Below are 13,058 nucleotides of genomic sequence, written 5' to 3'. Positions count from 1 at the left end.
AAGTTCCTTAGTAAACAGTGAGGATACAGTGAGTTCATCTAGACAAGAACAATTCTTTTCACGGCTGTTTTCAGTGAATGAAAGGAATTAACTAAATGTTAAATAATATCTAAATACAACACGGAACAGCTCTAAAATGGCCGGGCTGGACTATTTTAATTAACAATGAGAAGCACTTCACTGCATGAGAAGTCCCTCTGAAAGCTACAGAAATAGAAGATTGATGTGCAGCAATGAGATTGTCAAATTTCAGATCCTTGGACCCTTTGAGGAAGAGCCCCATGGATTTATGGAGCCTGGCTTGGATGGTTTGCGCACCAGGTGATGGCTGGAGGTGCAGAAAATTTTTGTCACTGGCATAAAAATCAGTGAGTGGAATTACAGCTTCATCTGCTGCTTTTTGTTTGATGATGAGGAACTGACAGAAGGTGTTTTCTTGCTGTGTAAATTAAAATAATGGAGAGAATTGTGAGTCTGAGGGTGGATTTAGTCAGAAAACCCTCGTTCAGCTCACCTCAGTTATTGCAGGTCTGCAAACCTGAGCTGGGTGGGATTTGGACAAACAGGCAGCTCAAGTCATCCTCTGACAATCACAATTCCAAAATGATCCAGGCATGGAATAGTTGTTGATGTCTTCACGTGAAGAATTAGCTTTAAAAAGAGGGACCGAGGGAAAAAAAGGAAAATAAACCGAGAAAGGAAAAAAAGGAAAATAAACCCAGAAAAAATCTCAGTATGGGAGCTGACAGATATTTGGATTTCAGAGCAGCATTTGACACTGTCTCATGAAATCTTAATTGAAAAATTAATTCAAGTGATCTTGGCAGCAGACAATGGTGTGTGGGTTGAATATTGGCTAAAGCACAAATGAAGAAATGCTGATAAACAGCTGGTAGCAGGATGGGTGGAAATGTCCAGTGGGGTAACACACACTGGTTGCTAGTCTGAGTTTACTTTATATCTTCATTAACGGCTTAGAGAAAAGACATAATTAAGATCTTAATCAAATACACAGTTTATGCTCATCCTGGAAGGTTTGAAATGTCAATAAAGAGAGTGAAATCAAAAAGGATTGATAGGAAACATGGATAAAACATAGCCAAAAAAGATTCATCAAGGGAATGAAGTTATTTTACTGCAAACATGAAACCAACATAAACTCAAAATAGAGTTTATTTTACTTTTTTCTTTATTTTATAGAGTTTTTTTTTTATAGCCAGAGCAACTCAAAAGATGAACAATGGTTTTTCTTTTAGGAAATGGAAGAGCAGCAATGGATAAGAGCATTGGAGGGTGCTACAGGAATTACAAAAAGCAAAATGCGAGTTCAGGATCCAGCACCCTCTGCATCCAGTGGAAGTTCAGCCATGGACTTCAAAGGATTTTGGACGTGGATGGCAGTCCCAGAGCAGGGATTATCTGCAACCTTGCTCTGGCCACAGCTCCAAGAGATGCTCTCCCAGAAAGATGGTGAGCTGGCAGCAAATCAGAGAGCAGGCAGAATAAAAAATGAAGGGGCTTTGTGAGAGCTGAAGTGGGAAGAAAAATGGAGAGAATTAAGCAGTTATAATTTGGCCAAATAAGGAATAAGCAGGAGCACAATAACAGCTTTCAAATGTCTGAGGACATCAGGCTGGATAAAGGATAATAATTATTCACTCTGTTGTGTGGCAGAACGATTTCAACAGGTGAAGGGAATACATTATGAGGGAAGAAAGACTTTTGATGTAAATATCAGGAAATGCTGCATTTTAAGCTGTTGAATAATAGAGGAGATGGAAGTGCTGTGGCCTGGGATTTCTGAAGCTCAGATTGAATGCCAGCTATTGAAATGCAGAGAGGAATCTTTTCAGTTCCCCAGGACACCGGGAAATACATCTGCCCTGAAAAGATTGGGATCTGCTCGCAGGCCCTGCCTGTGCAAGCTCCATATGGTTTAAAGCCCACCCCAGGAGCTCAGAAATATCATAGGATAAATTGTTCCTAATGGTGAATAAACACTCCTCAAATCTCCCAATTGTGGGATCTCCTCCCTGCTCCCACCCCTCTCTGACTGAGATTACAGCCTTTTCTCAAAAGTGGTATTCAATATCTTCAGTTTAGTTTGGTCTATTCAGGCAAAAAAAAAAGGCTTTGCTGGGGTGGGAAATTGAGATATTTGAGCAGTAACACAAAAATTTGTTAGCAGAGGACATTTTTTACCTTGATTTGGCTCAGGCTACTCTTTTTTTTCTGCTAGTAATACGGTCTAGAGTGGTGTAAGGCTTCTTTTCAGGGGTTTTTCCTCTCTGGCCACATTATTTTCTTAGATATTTAGATAATAAAAATTATTGACAACACTAAAAACCATCAGTAAATTCGTTCACTTCCACATGCCCACTCATTCCCACAGCAAGGAGTTTTACTGAAAACATTATGCAAAAAGAAAACGTGAAAATGTGACATTTATTCCATCACAGTTCATGAAAGGAGAGGGAGCTATTTCCATCCAGCAATTCCTGCCTTTTCCCACACTCTGCATTTTGATTCCCAGCTCTCCACCAAATGTAGGAAGCACAGAGAAATTTAAGATGATAAATAAGGAAAGCCTTTTTTTTTCCCTTTCACTGTGAAAAAGGCAATTTTAAATACAGATAAATATTTGCAAACATGGGAAATGCCAGTTCTCACTCGGTGTAAATGATCCCAAGTTTATTCATTTTGATTTCAGCACGACTTTACACTGGAGGAGGAACCAAACCCTGGGATATTGCAGTCTGTGTTCAAGTGTAGGACTTGACTCACTTTAGTACCATTTTTAATGATCAATAATGAGCTTAGGCAGTGTTGAACCAGTTTAAAGATTTTTTTTTTAAATCAAATAAGATTTTGAAAAATACTTTTTTTTGCCATTTCTGTCTTGATTTGATACTAATGCCCAAAGATTTGTGGATTAAAATAGTACCAAGGAAGGTTTTCCATGTCTAAGTGTAAATCAATGTATTTTACTACAGAAAAACAGGTTTTGTACATCTGCAATGCCATAAATTTCTGCCTGGAAAATCAACGTGTCCTGCACTGCAGAAATCAGAGATGAGGAGCTGAATATTCCCTGTCAGTCCAATGCTGAAGGAAAGACAAGGACACAACACCTGAAGCAGGTCAGGAAGGAGCAAAAGCAGGGAAGGGGTGGAATCTGTCCATGGGATATTGCTGAGACCTTTATTGGAACAATCTGCTTCATCTGTAGAGTGAAATATTAAATGTAGGAAATATTTTGAAAAAGGAAGGTTCCTGGAAAAGATGTTTTATGAGAGAAGGTTATGAAGCTGAATGTGTTTGATATGAGAGTGGTTTAGGAGATTACTTTCTCAAAGTCAGGGAAGCACTGATGTGAGAAATCAAGTAATAATAAATTATTAAACCAGTACTCTTGTGATCCTTACCCAAATTCTGAGAGCACCGTGGGCATCAGTGGAGCCCCACAATTCTGGGAGTCAGAGCTCACAGAGGGGGTTCTGTGCTGGTGGTTTATCCTCAATAAATTACATCAATGCTCTGACCTGCTCCTGCCTGAACAGACGTTTAGGATCAAATTCAGACCCAAATTCAATTCAGTCCTGGATATATGCACAAATTATCAAAACCTGGAAAGAAACAGATTAAGGATTAAGGCTGGTTAAATTAAAAAATCAGCTCAAAATTAAAGGGAAAACAATACAGAAACCATTGACTGCAAAATACCCAAAACGACATTCTTGAAAACCAAGATTCTGTATTTCTGCACACTTATGTTATGAACTTAAAAGCATGAATGTGTTTTACTCCTTGCCAGGTTTGTTCTTCTGCTTGGGAAACATTTATTCTGCTCCTTGTTTACACTGAATTTAGAATTAATGTGGCTGTTCTGGTTGAGCAAAAACAACCTTGACTTGTATCAGGCATCATTTTATCATGCCAGGATATCTTGTGCTAAAACATAACATGAACAGAGTTCTCAGAATTAAGCTGGTTAATAATTGCTATATAAACAGGTCAAGGATCAAAAGAGACAGTAAATTCTTGTGAAGGGTGTGTAGATTTTATTTCCAAATTACAATTCTGAAAGCCAGAGCTGTCTTAATGTGAACAAAGTCTGATATGCAGAGGTGGGCTATTGTGGTCTCAGGGAACATTTTTCACAGAATAAAAATCAAAATAAAAATGCCAGTAGTTACTTATCTAAAATAAGGCGTTGTTGGCAGTAGTGAAGTATTTCTTAGGTGCAATAATATTTACTGACAAAATTACATAATCCAAACCCCATTTTCTTGAACACTGCAGAAACACAGAGAAACTCCAGCTGAGAGACTCCAGTCCTGTTTCCTGATGAGTTTTTCAGCCTAAAACCCATTTCCCTGCTCCAGCTTTCCCCCCAGAGCCTGCTCAGACATTGCTCCCATCACTTTCCCCCAGGATTTCCCCAGCAGAGACTCCTCTGGGCTCCCTTTTGCTCTTTTATCTCCTCCAATCTCCCTTTGAGTTCTCCCTGAGAGGTTCCCCTCCCTCCAGTGTAGGGCATGGTCACCTTGGAGCCCTTAATGTTAATCCCATTCCTCAAATCTGAAATGTTTCATTTCATGGAATTGAGAACATTGTAACAACACATTCCTTACGCTGGAATGGTGAGCAGCTGGAGTCAGCCAAGTGTCAGCTCCAGCTGAACTTCCCTGGGTTGTTTCACACGGCCAAAATTCAGGATATCGGTGGCTCAGACTCCAAATTTTGTAATGCAGGTGGTAAACACACACAGGGCTGAGAATAAAATGGACTGACAAGGTGAGAGTGAAAGTGCTGCAGATCTGCTGAGAGCTGAGCCAGAGGAGTTTCTTCAGCTGGAATTAATTTTTAGACATTTTCTTTCTGGAGATTTGATATTCAATTATTTTATTTACAGAAAATAGTATTAAAAATAATAATAATAATAAAAAAAAAACCGAACCCTATTTTCTTTTTTTTTGTCAGAAAATGGGAAGTAGAAAAGGAAACAGTTCAGTGCTCCAGCAGCTCACTGAGCAGAACCAGCCCTTTCTCACTGATATCCCACACTTGAACAGCCAAGCAACACCAGGCATGAAAACCAAATAACTGAGGTATTCTAGATGTCAATATTTCTTTATTTCTAATTAAAGCAATGTGGGATCTAAATTCCATTTTAATGCAAGTCGACCCCGTGAATTAAAACCACAAACAGTTCTATAAAACATTTACATTAACATGCACGTACTTTTTTTGGGACCTTGGAAAGGATTTTAAAACAAATACAAAGCTCTAGTGCTATCAGTGACTATAAAAAAATATAGAACAGGGAAAGGTCTCAGCAAAGTGGGAAAAGCACAGATGTGCAAACACAGCTGAGCAGAAATGTGTGTGGGGTTCATTCACGTGTTTGCCAAAGGGTCATTGCTGCAGGACGTTATTTACAGATAAAAACCAGCACATCCTCGCAGTCATGTGGTGCTGCTGGCTCTGAGCCTGCTGCTTATCCGACAGGTGAACCAGAAATTCTGGGCAGAAATAATGTGGCTACCGTGGTAGTCACCTCCTGGCCGAGGGAAACCTTTTTTGTTCAAAGAAAGAAGCAGCCAGACAGGAAATCAGCTCTCAAGGTTGGTCTTTTCTGCTTCCTTTTTAGATTTATGAGTGCTAATAGTGAGGTGAAAGTGCTGATGTGATCAGACAGGCAGGTTTGAGTAAATAAACCAAGCCCTGCTGAGCCCCCTCATTTCTGGGTTAATTTGGTGCCACCGCCCTGGGTGTGACATTTCTGGGGGCACAGGATGAGAGCAGAGCAGCTGGAGGGGCTCCAGTCGTGTCCTTCAGTCCTGAACTCTGCACTGTCCCCTCAAAGGTCCCACAGGGATTGTGACACTGCACCAGAGCAGCGTTCAGAGGGCGTTCAGAGCTGCAGCAGCCACGGGAATCCGGGAAAAGTGAGGAAATTGCACCCGGAGCCTGGGTGTGGACAGCTCACAGGGCAGGCACTGGTGGTGCCAAGGAGGAAACTGGGGGTTCCTCCTCTGTGGGAACCCCAAAAGAGAATTGAGTGATTGCTTATGGGGACAGATGTCGTGGTGTTGGCCCTTGATGTATGTAAAATGTAGAAAGGAATTCTGGATCACAGAAAGGAATCCTACAAAAATTTGGGTTGGAAGGGACCTTGGGTTGGAAGATGACCCAGTTCCAAACCCAGCCATGAGCTGGGGTGATTCCCACAGGATCAGTTTGTTCAAGGAATGCTCTGGAGAATGGATAAACTCTTAAATCTATTGCAATATTCTGCAGTTCTGTTTTAGTACTGAGAGCTCACCTTAGACACCACAAAAAGGACCCATAAACACCTCTGGATGGTACTAGGGGTCACTGAGAGACCCTACAAAATGTGCAGACACAGGGAAAGCCCAGCTTGTGTGGGGTCACCCGTGTGCAAGGGGGACTGGAGTAGGAACAAGCTCTGCTTGCTCTCTCCTTGCAGAGGAGGAAGAGACATCATTTAAATCTATCGTGGTCAAAAAAAAACCCAATGTCAACCTTAAAACTGCACATGAATATTTGGGGGACAATTAGCATTAGGTGGTGTAAATGAACAAGATAATGAAACTGCAAAGATTATTTTATCTTTAAAATGTTAGTGGGACATCAGGTTGGAATTAAAATATTTTAAATGTCAGTTGTTTGATCCCACTGGGAGTTTTTCCAGTCACCAAAAATCCAGCCATACCAATGCACTCACATCTGTGTTGCAGTTTGCAGCTCCATCTCTGCTGATTCTGCTCCCAGTGGGTGTGCAAGGCGTGGTACAAACCCCAGAAATGAGCACAACCCTGAGCTCATCTCCTGCTCCTCCAGGGGAACAGAGGTGGTGCTGACCAGAGGGTTGATCTTTCAAAGCGTTTTCCTTGGTGCTGCAGCCGTGCCATGATCAGCAAAGCTCAGATGCTGAAATTGCCCATTGTTCTGGTGCTGTTTCACTCGGTGCTCCTGAGGTTTTGGGGCTGGGGAAGCTGCTCGGGGGGAGAAAATCCTTGGTCCCAGCTCAGCGAGGCACTGCTGATCCCCCAGAGCTGTTGCAGTTCAAAATCCCAATAATTACCATAACCTGCCTGACAGAACTGAGGAGTGGCTCTCCCTTCTTCTCCACCTTCCTCAGGACACGGAAATTGCACTCAGCTTTTCCCTCCTGCCTTCCCTTTCCTCTGCCATGACCCCAGGGCTGGCACAACTCAGTTAATCATTGACAGCTCTGGGTCACTGCCGCAGGTAACTCTGCTGATCAACACATGTGATCCTGAAGAGGCTGAGCCTTGAATCTTCACATTCTTCCTCCTGGGATTAATCCCATTTTATGCATTTGTGCTCAGGTCTTTGGATCGTGGAGAAGCCGGGCTGCTCCAGCATCCCAGAGCTCCTCATTTCCTCAATCTTTGCACAAACGCTTTTCCAGAAGCAGCTCTCTTGTTTCAGTGAGCAACAGCAGCAAATCATTGAGTTGCTAAGGATTTTGAGAAATGAAGTTCCCAGGCTTTCCCAGCTGTAAAACCCTTGGAAAGGCTTCTCTTCCCTTTTCTACACTCGGTTTTCTCTGGCAGAAGCGTGGCTGTTACACAGCAATTTTCTTTCCATGTTTTTAAAGTGGCTGATTTTAATTTGGATGTATTTTCCCCTGCAAATCCTTTCAGTCAATATGGAATTACATAAAGCAGCTTTTTGAGGAGAAATTATATCTGTAGAAGTTTCCACTGAGTATGTGTGTGTGTATTTTACACAATTTATTTTTTTTTTAATGTCTTGGCACTATCATTCTCGATGGCCTGCACTCTACCAGCCTGACTTCAAAGTAATACAATGAAATAATGATGCAATATTTTTGATCCTTCCACGTGAAGAGTGATGCCTTCAAACAGGACAGGGTCAACAAAGTGGAGGGAAAATAATTTTTTTCTTATCCCCAATGGAAATGGGATGTTCAGCTTTGTTCTCTGCCCATTTCTGCTGCCGTGGTGCCCATGAAACAACACCTCCAAGAGCCCATTTTGGCTGGACTGAACGTTAATCACTTTATGTTCTGAATTGTGAGCTTTCCCCATATTCAGGATTTTTATCTTGATGTTTGTGCCCAGCATATCCCAATCCTCTGAGCACTGTGCCCATGGCAGCTTTTGGGGCCCTGCACCCCCAAAAGGCTTTTCCTGGTCCAAAAGGAGCAGAACCAGGTGCACTTTGACATTTTTCAGAGCTCTTGCTGTCTAGAAGATATTTCTGTTTGCTCTTTCTGAATTTTTTCATTATTTTCTCTCCTGACTGAAACTGAATGCAAAATCAAGAGGATGAGCAATTACAGCAAACTTTTATTTGGGGTTTATCTTTTTTGCCATTAACCATTGTTGGGTGGTTTTGAAGAATAAGCAGTGCACTTTTACTGTGCTGTTTAGATTTTTTTTTTTTTTTTTTAGCAGTCAAACATCCATCTCTGAATCTACCAGTATCTTTAATGGTAGATTCATAACTCTTCATCTGAGTGAAAGTTCCTCTGCTATTTTTTCCAGTTGGATACATTTGCTGGCTTATTTCCAGGCCGAACATCTGCACACATGCATGGCATCACTTAAACCTTCAAATTTATTTCAAATTTAAAGATTGTTTTTTTGGTGCTGATGCCATTCACTCACAACAGCAACATTTTCCACAGCAGCATCGTGGTCCCCAAATTTTTATTTATTTTTTTACATACACATAAGGGAAAAACAGGTTTTATCTACCTTGCAGAGCTTCAGACTCACAGGATGTTTAAAAGAAGAAAAATGCTTTTGTTCTGATTTATGTGAAATCACAAGAAATGCAGATTCCCCCCCTTGGGATATCTCAAATGAAGTGGAAGCACGTGGAGACTCAGCTCCCTCCATGTGTGCCCCGATTGTTTTGGGGGTGCTGCTGCAGTTTGAGGCAGCCTGAGCTAAAACAAGCACAAGGATTTATTGCAGCAGGGAAGTGCAGAATATTTGCTGAGTAAGCCAGGACTTGCTGCATTATGCCAGAGATTTAAAGGGACAAAAAGGCCCCATCCCAGCAGCAAATCTCAGGGCAGTCCACATTAACCTCTCTGTGTGTTGAGAATTAGAGTTTTTTTCTTCTCCTTTGTTTTCTCTATCTCATGAATGGGTTTTAATCCATGGCAGAAATTTGCCTTTTACCCTGCACTTTTCAAATTTCCCTAATAGGCTTTGGGGATGGATTGGGTCAGAAGCCTTCTGAAACAACCCCTGAATGATCTCCTTGGGTTGCTTTTATTCTGTGAACCTCCCTGACAGCACTCAGCAGATCTGTGGGGCAAGTTTTTGAACCATTCCAAAGGGAGGGGAAGATTTACATCTTTTTGTCAGTGTTCTGGAGTTCAATATTCCCATTTATCAGCCCATCTGAGATACTGAACTTGGCCTAGCAGGAGCTGCTTGTTGATAATTTAGATCATTACGAGGAAATCTGAGGATGTCCAACATAATCATATTCTGTGAAAGGACAAATTCACACCTCGGTGAAATAGATGGACAGGAACGGGCTAGGAAGTGCTGCTGGGATTTTCAGTAGCTCAAAATCTGGTTGTATCCTTTGGGAGACTATTTTAAGAGGAAATAAAAACATTGTGCAGCACACGATCTGTCACTGAAGTGTGCTCCATTAGCCAGGACAGCCCCAGCCCCACCTGGGAGCAAAATAACCTGAGCTGTGTTGCTGGTGTTGTAACAACTCCTGAGCTGGTGTATTCCCACTGAGGTGCATGAAAGAAAAGCAACTTTTCCTTTCTTCTTTTCAAGCTGAGCTAAAAGCTTTTTGTCTTGGAGCACTTTGAGGGAAGGCAGGAGAATGTGTGTGATGCATCAGTCGAGCAGGAAAGCACACGATGTGGAAAAGCTACTCAGCATCAGGGAAAAAGTTCAAGGGTAGTTGGGGAAAAATCCCAAAATCTTTGGGAATATTGAGAGGAGAATGAACAGTCAGATGCTCAGTGATGTAAAAATTCACCTAAATTATATCCAAATGTGACTGTGAGAGATTTGATCTAAATCTAAAGATTTGGGGTCCTGGTTTGGGTGGTGGGATGGTCTCATCTCTGGTGCTACAAACCCATAAAACTGGTTTTATCCAATCATCTGATTTTATGAGGGAAAGGATCAGGATCCAGCCTTGAATCTTAGCCAAGTTTGCCTTTTCCTTTCTCACATGGAAGGCTGGCAGGTGCTGGGTTCAGCAGCAAAGCAAAAGGAGCAGCTTTTCACGGCTCATGGAGTTTTTAGCGAAGGCAACGAACCTGGCGCCAGATGTTCTGGACGCTGAATGTTTACAAGGTTGCAAAAAATGCTCAGACGAATTCAAGGAAGAAAAATCTCAGGGTGGCAATAGGAGACAAAAACATCACCTCTCACTGAGATGCAGGTTTTCATGGATTGGAAGTTTTATTGTGTAATTCTGTGCTTTTCCTGCTCTTTTCATTTACTTTTGCAAACTTCCCAGGAACTTGGAGCAAGTCCAGAGGAGGCACCAGGATGAGCAGAGGGATGAGAAACGCTCTAAGGCTGGGAGAGCTGGGATTGTTCAGCCTGGAGAGGAGAAGGCTCTGGGGAGACTTTATGTGGCCTTTTGGTAGCTGAAAATGGGCTAAAATAAGGCTGGAGAGGGAATTTTTATTGATGGAGGGGCAGGACAAGGGGGAATGGCTTTAAACCAAAAGAGGGGAGGTTTAGACAGGATATTGGGAAGGAATTGTTCCCTGTGAGAGTAGGAAGCCCTGGCACAGGGTGCCCAGAGCAGCTGTGGCTGCCCCTGGATCCCTTTGAGTGCCCAAGGCCAGGYTGGACATTGGGGCTGGAGCAGCCTGGGACAGTGGGAGGTGTCCCTGMCATGGCAGGGGTGGCRCTGGAGGGGGATTTAAKGYCCCTTCCACCCCAAACCAATCTGGGATTCTGGGATTCTATGATTTGTTGTTTTACCTTCGCTCAGACTCTGCATGGCCGTTATTATTATTCCTCTGCAATTAACACATCTCTTTAGTCAGACATAGTGGAAAATTAATTTTGGGTCATTCCACTCTCTGAGGTGCTCAGTCCTGTAGAAAAAAGTCTGCTCAGCTTAGATGTGATTTACTTAGGAAACGTGCAGTGTCGGAACCTGAAAATAATGAATTTCTTTAGAAGTTAGGAAGAAAAAGAAATARTTTGGTTTTGGGTGAACTGTGCAGTGTTTATATCCTAAGGCTGTGCTGGCGGATGATTTATTTTTAATTATTTTACTTTTATGGCTTCATTTTCAKGTTTTTAATACTTTTATTTTTACCGTTTATTTTTATTCTTTTTCCTTCCCGAATTTCATGACCAGCAAACATTGCTGGTGGGTTTAAAAGCGCKCCAAAATCCAATGAAAAACACTGAGCTGTCCCAGGGACGGATTTTCCAGGATTTCAGGGTCTTCCCAGAGCAGCTGCAGCCGGGAGCTGAGCACAGCTCGGTGGGGATGTGCATTGCTTAAGGGCAACAGCACAACCTGGTGGTTTTTGGGTATTCCAAGGCATCAGGATCTGTTCAGGAATTTCTCWTCCCCAGCTCGCTGCCTGCACAAAACCGAAGCTGTGCTCACTAATTCGTTTGTAAGATTCCATTTTACTCGAGGTTTTCAGAATAAATAGAAAAGACTAAACTGCAAGGGCACGTGAAAAAAAGAGAAAGTAACAGGTCCTTCCCAGCGTCCCTGATTCTGAAACCTCAAGGTGCTGGATGTGACTGAATTTTTCTTTCAAGATAAGAACTAGAGGGATGTAAAGAAAAGAAAATCTTGCAATGTGCACTATGCAAAATTTTGCAGATAAAGACAAAAGGAAAGTGTGAGCAGAAAAAAATGGAAATTTGCCTTGCTTTTTCTATGATAAAGCCAAGTGACATATCTAATACATTTATATATATATATATATATATATTCAGAGAGTAATAATAATATTTATTCTCTTTCTTGTGTGTCTTCAGGGTAAGTGGCACTGGTCAGAGTGTAACTTCTGAGGTGGCAGTGAAATGAAACCAGTGGCAAATGAGCTCTGACTGAACTTTCTAATAAAATTAATGACATTTGCTGTTTTGCTTGGTGCTGGAGCACAGGCTGTGTGATTGCCAGCAATGCAGCTGGGGGCGCTGAACAAAATATCTCAAAAACTACATATTCAGTTCATTTTCTGATTATCTGGGATGGGACAAAAGGCACTGACTGGGACTGGAGAGGGGGTTCCCAAGTGCTGGGCTGCTCCAGACACTGTGCGAGGCTTTTTCATGGAATAACAGAGTTATAGAATGGTTTGGGTTTGAAGACACCTTAAATTTCATCCAGTGCCACCTGCCCCTGCCATGGGCAGGGACACCTTTCACTACCCCAGGGTGCTCAGAACCCCATCCAGCCTGGCCTTGGACACTTCCAGGGACTGGGAGATCTCAACCTGTCTGGGTTATTCATCTGAACAAGAGCTGCTCAGTCCTGCTTGAGTCAACACAAAGAACTTTTGATTTCACCCGTGTCCCTTTGGAGCTGAGAGCAAAGGGATTTTCAAAGGCGTCCAACAAGGCACTGAAGGACTGAAGTGCTTTGGGAAAAATTATATTTTTGCAGTGAATATTCCTGTAGGGTTGTCTCCAGAAGGAAATGTGGAGGTGTCTCATTGATTCCTCTTTGTCCTTTAGCCCAGTCCATGGCTGAGGAATGACTCACAGTCAGGCTCAGAAAAGCACTGGAGTCCACCTGGAGCTGTGACTCAGGCGTTTCACTCACTCTTAAGCTTTGTCTTAAGTTTCACTGATCTTATTGTGGTCCAACGGATGTGAATTCTGCTCAAATTCGTGAAAACACTGATTTTTCTGCTTTGGTTTGTTAGAGAGGAAGCACATCATTACATAAATAGGAGAAAATACTCTGGAGAGTGGGGAGGATGTTTCCAAAAAATTGTACAAAGAGCTTTGGAGAAGTGTAGAATGGGAAGAAAAACAAACAAAAAAAAACAAACAAAAAAA

The 13,058-nt window shown here is 42.1% G+C and overlaps 1 protein-coding gene and 1 long non-coding RNA gene across 3 annotated transcripts in view; one reads left to right on the top strand and one right to left on the bottom strand.

The window, feature by feature from the left end:
* Nucleotides 1-1,222: 1,222 nt before the first annotated feature.
* Nucleotides 1,223-6,798, bottom strand: LOC130585377 (uncharacterized). 2 transcript variants are annotated; one of them, XR_008966590.1, is made up of 3 exons: nt 6,752-6,798; nt 3,426-3,626; nt 1,223-1,529 (listed from the first exon to the last, which is right to left on the bottom strand). It is a non-coding gene; the product is annotated as an uncharacterized LOC130585377 (long non-coding RNA). The 2 variants fall into 2 exon arrangements; XR_008966591.1 differs by lacking the exon at nt 6,752-6,798 and adding an exon at nt 6,329-6,417.
* The window catches only part of BCHE (butyrylcholinesterase), a 45,513-nt gene continuing 37,942 nt past the window's right edge, over nt 5,488-13,058 (top strand). Inside the window, exon 1 of the mRNA XM_057385842.1 lies at nt 5,488-5,627. The gene's annotated coding sequence lies outside the window, so the exon portion shown is untranslated. The remainder of the gene's footprint in view (nt 5,628-13,058) is intronic.

The sequence above is a fragment of the Malurus melanocephalus genome, unplaced genomic scaffold, assembly GCF_030028575.1.
Source record: "Malurus melanocephalus ecotype Western Australia unplaced genomic scaffold, MMel_1.1 scaffold_879, whole genome shotgun sequence".
Classification (NCBI taxonomy): domain Eukaryota; kingdom Metazoa; phylum Chordata; class Aves; order Passeriformes; family Maluridae; genus Malurus; species Malurus melanocephalus.
This window is presented reverse-complemented; position numbering and strand designations above follow the sequence as displayed.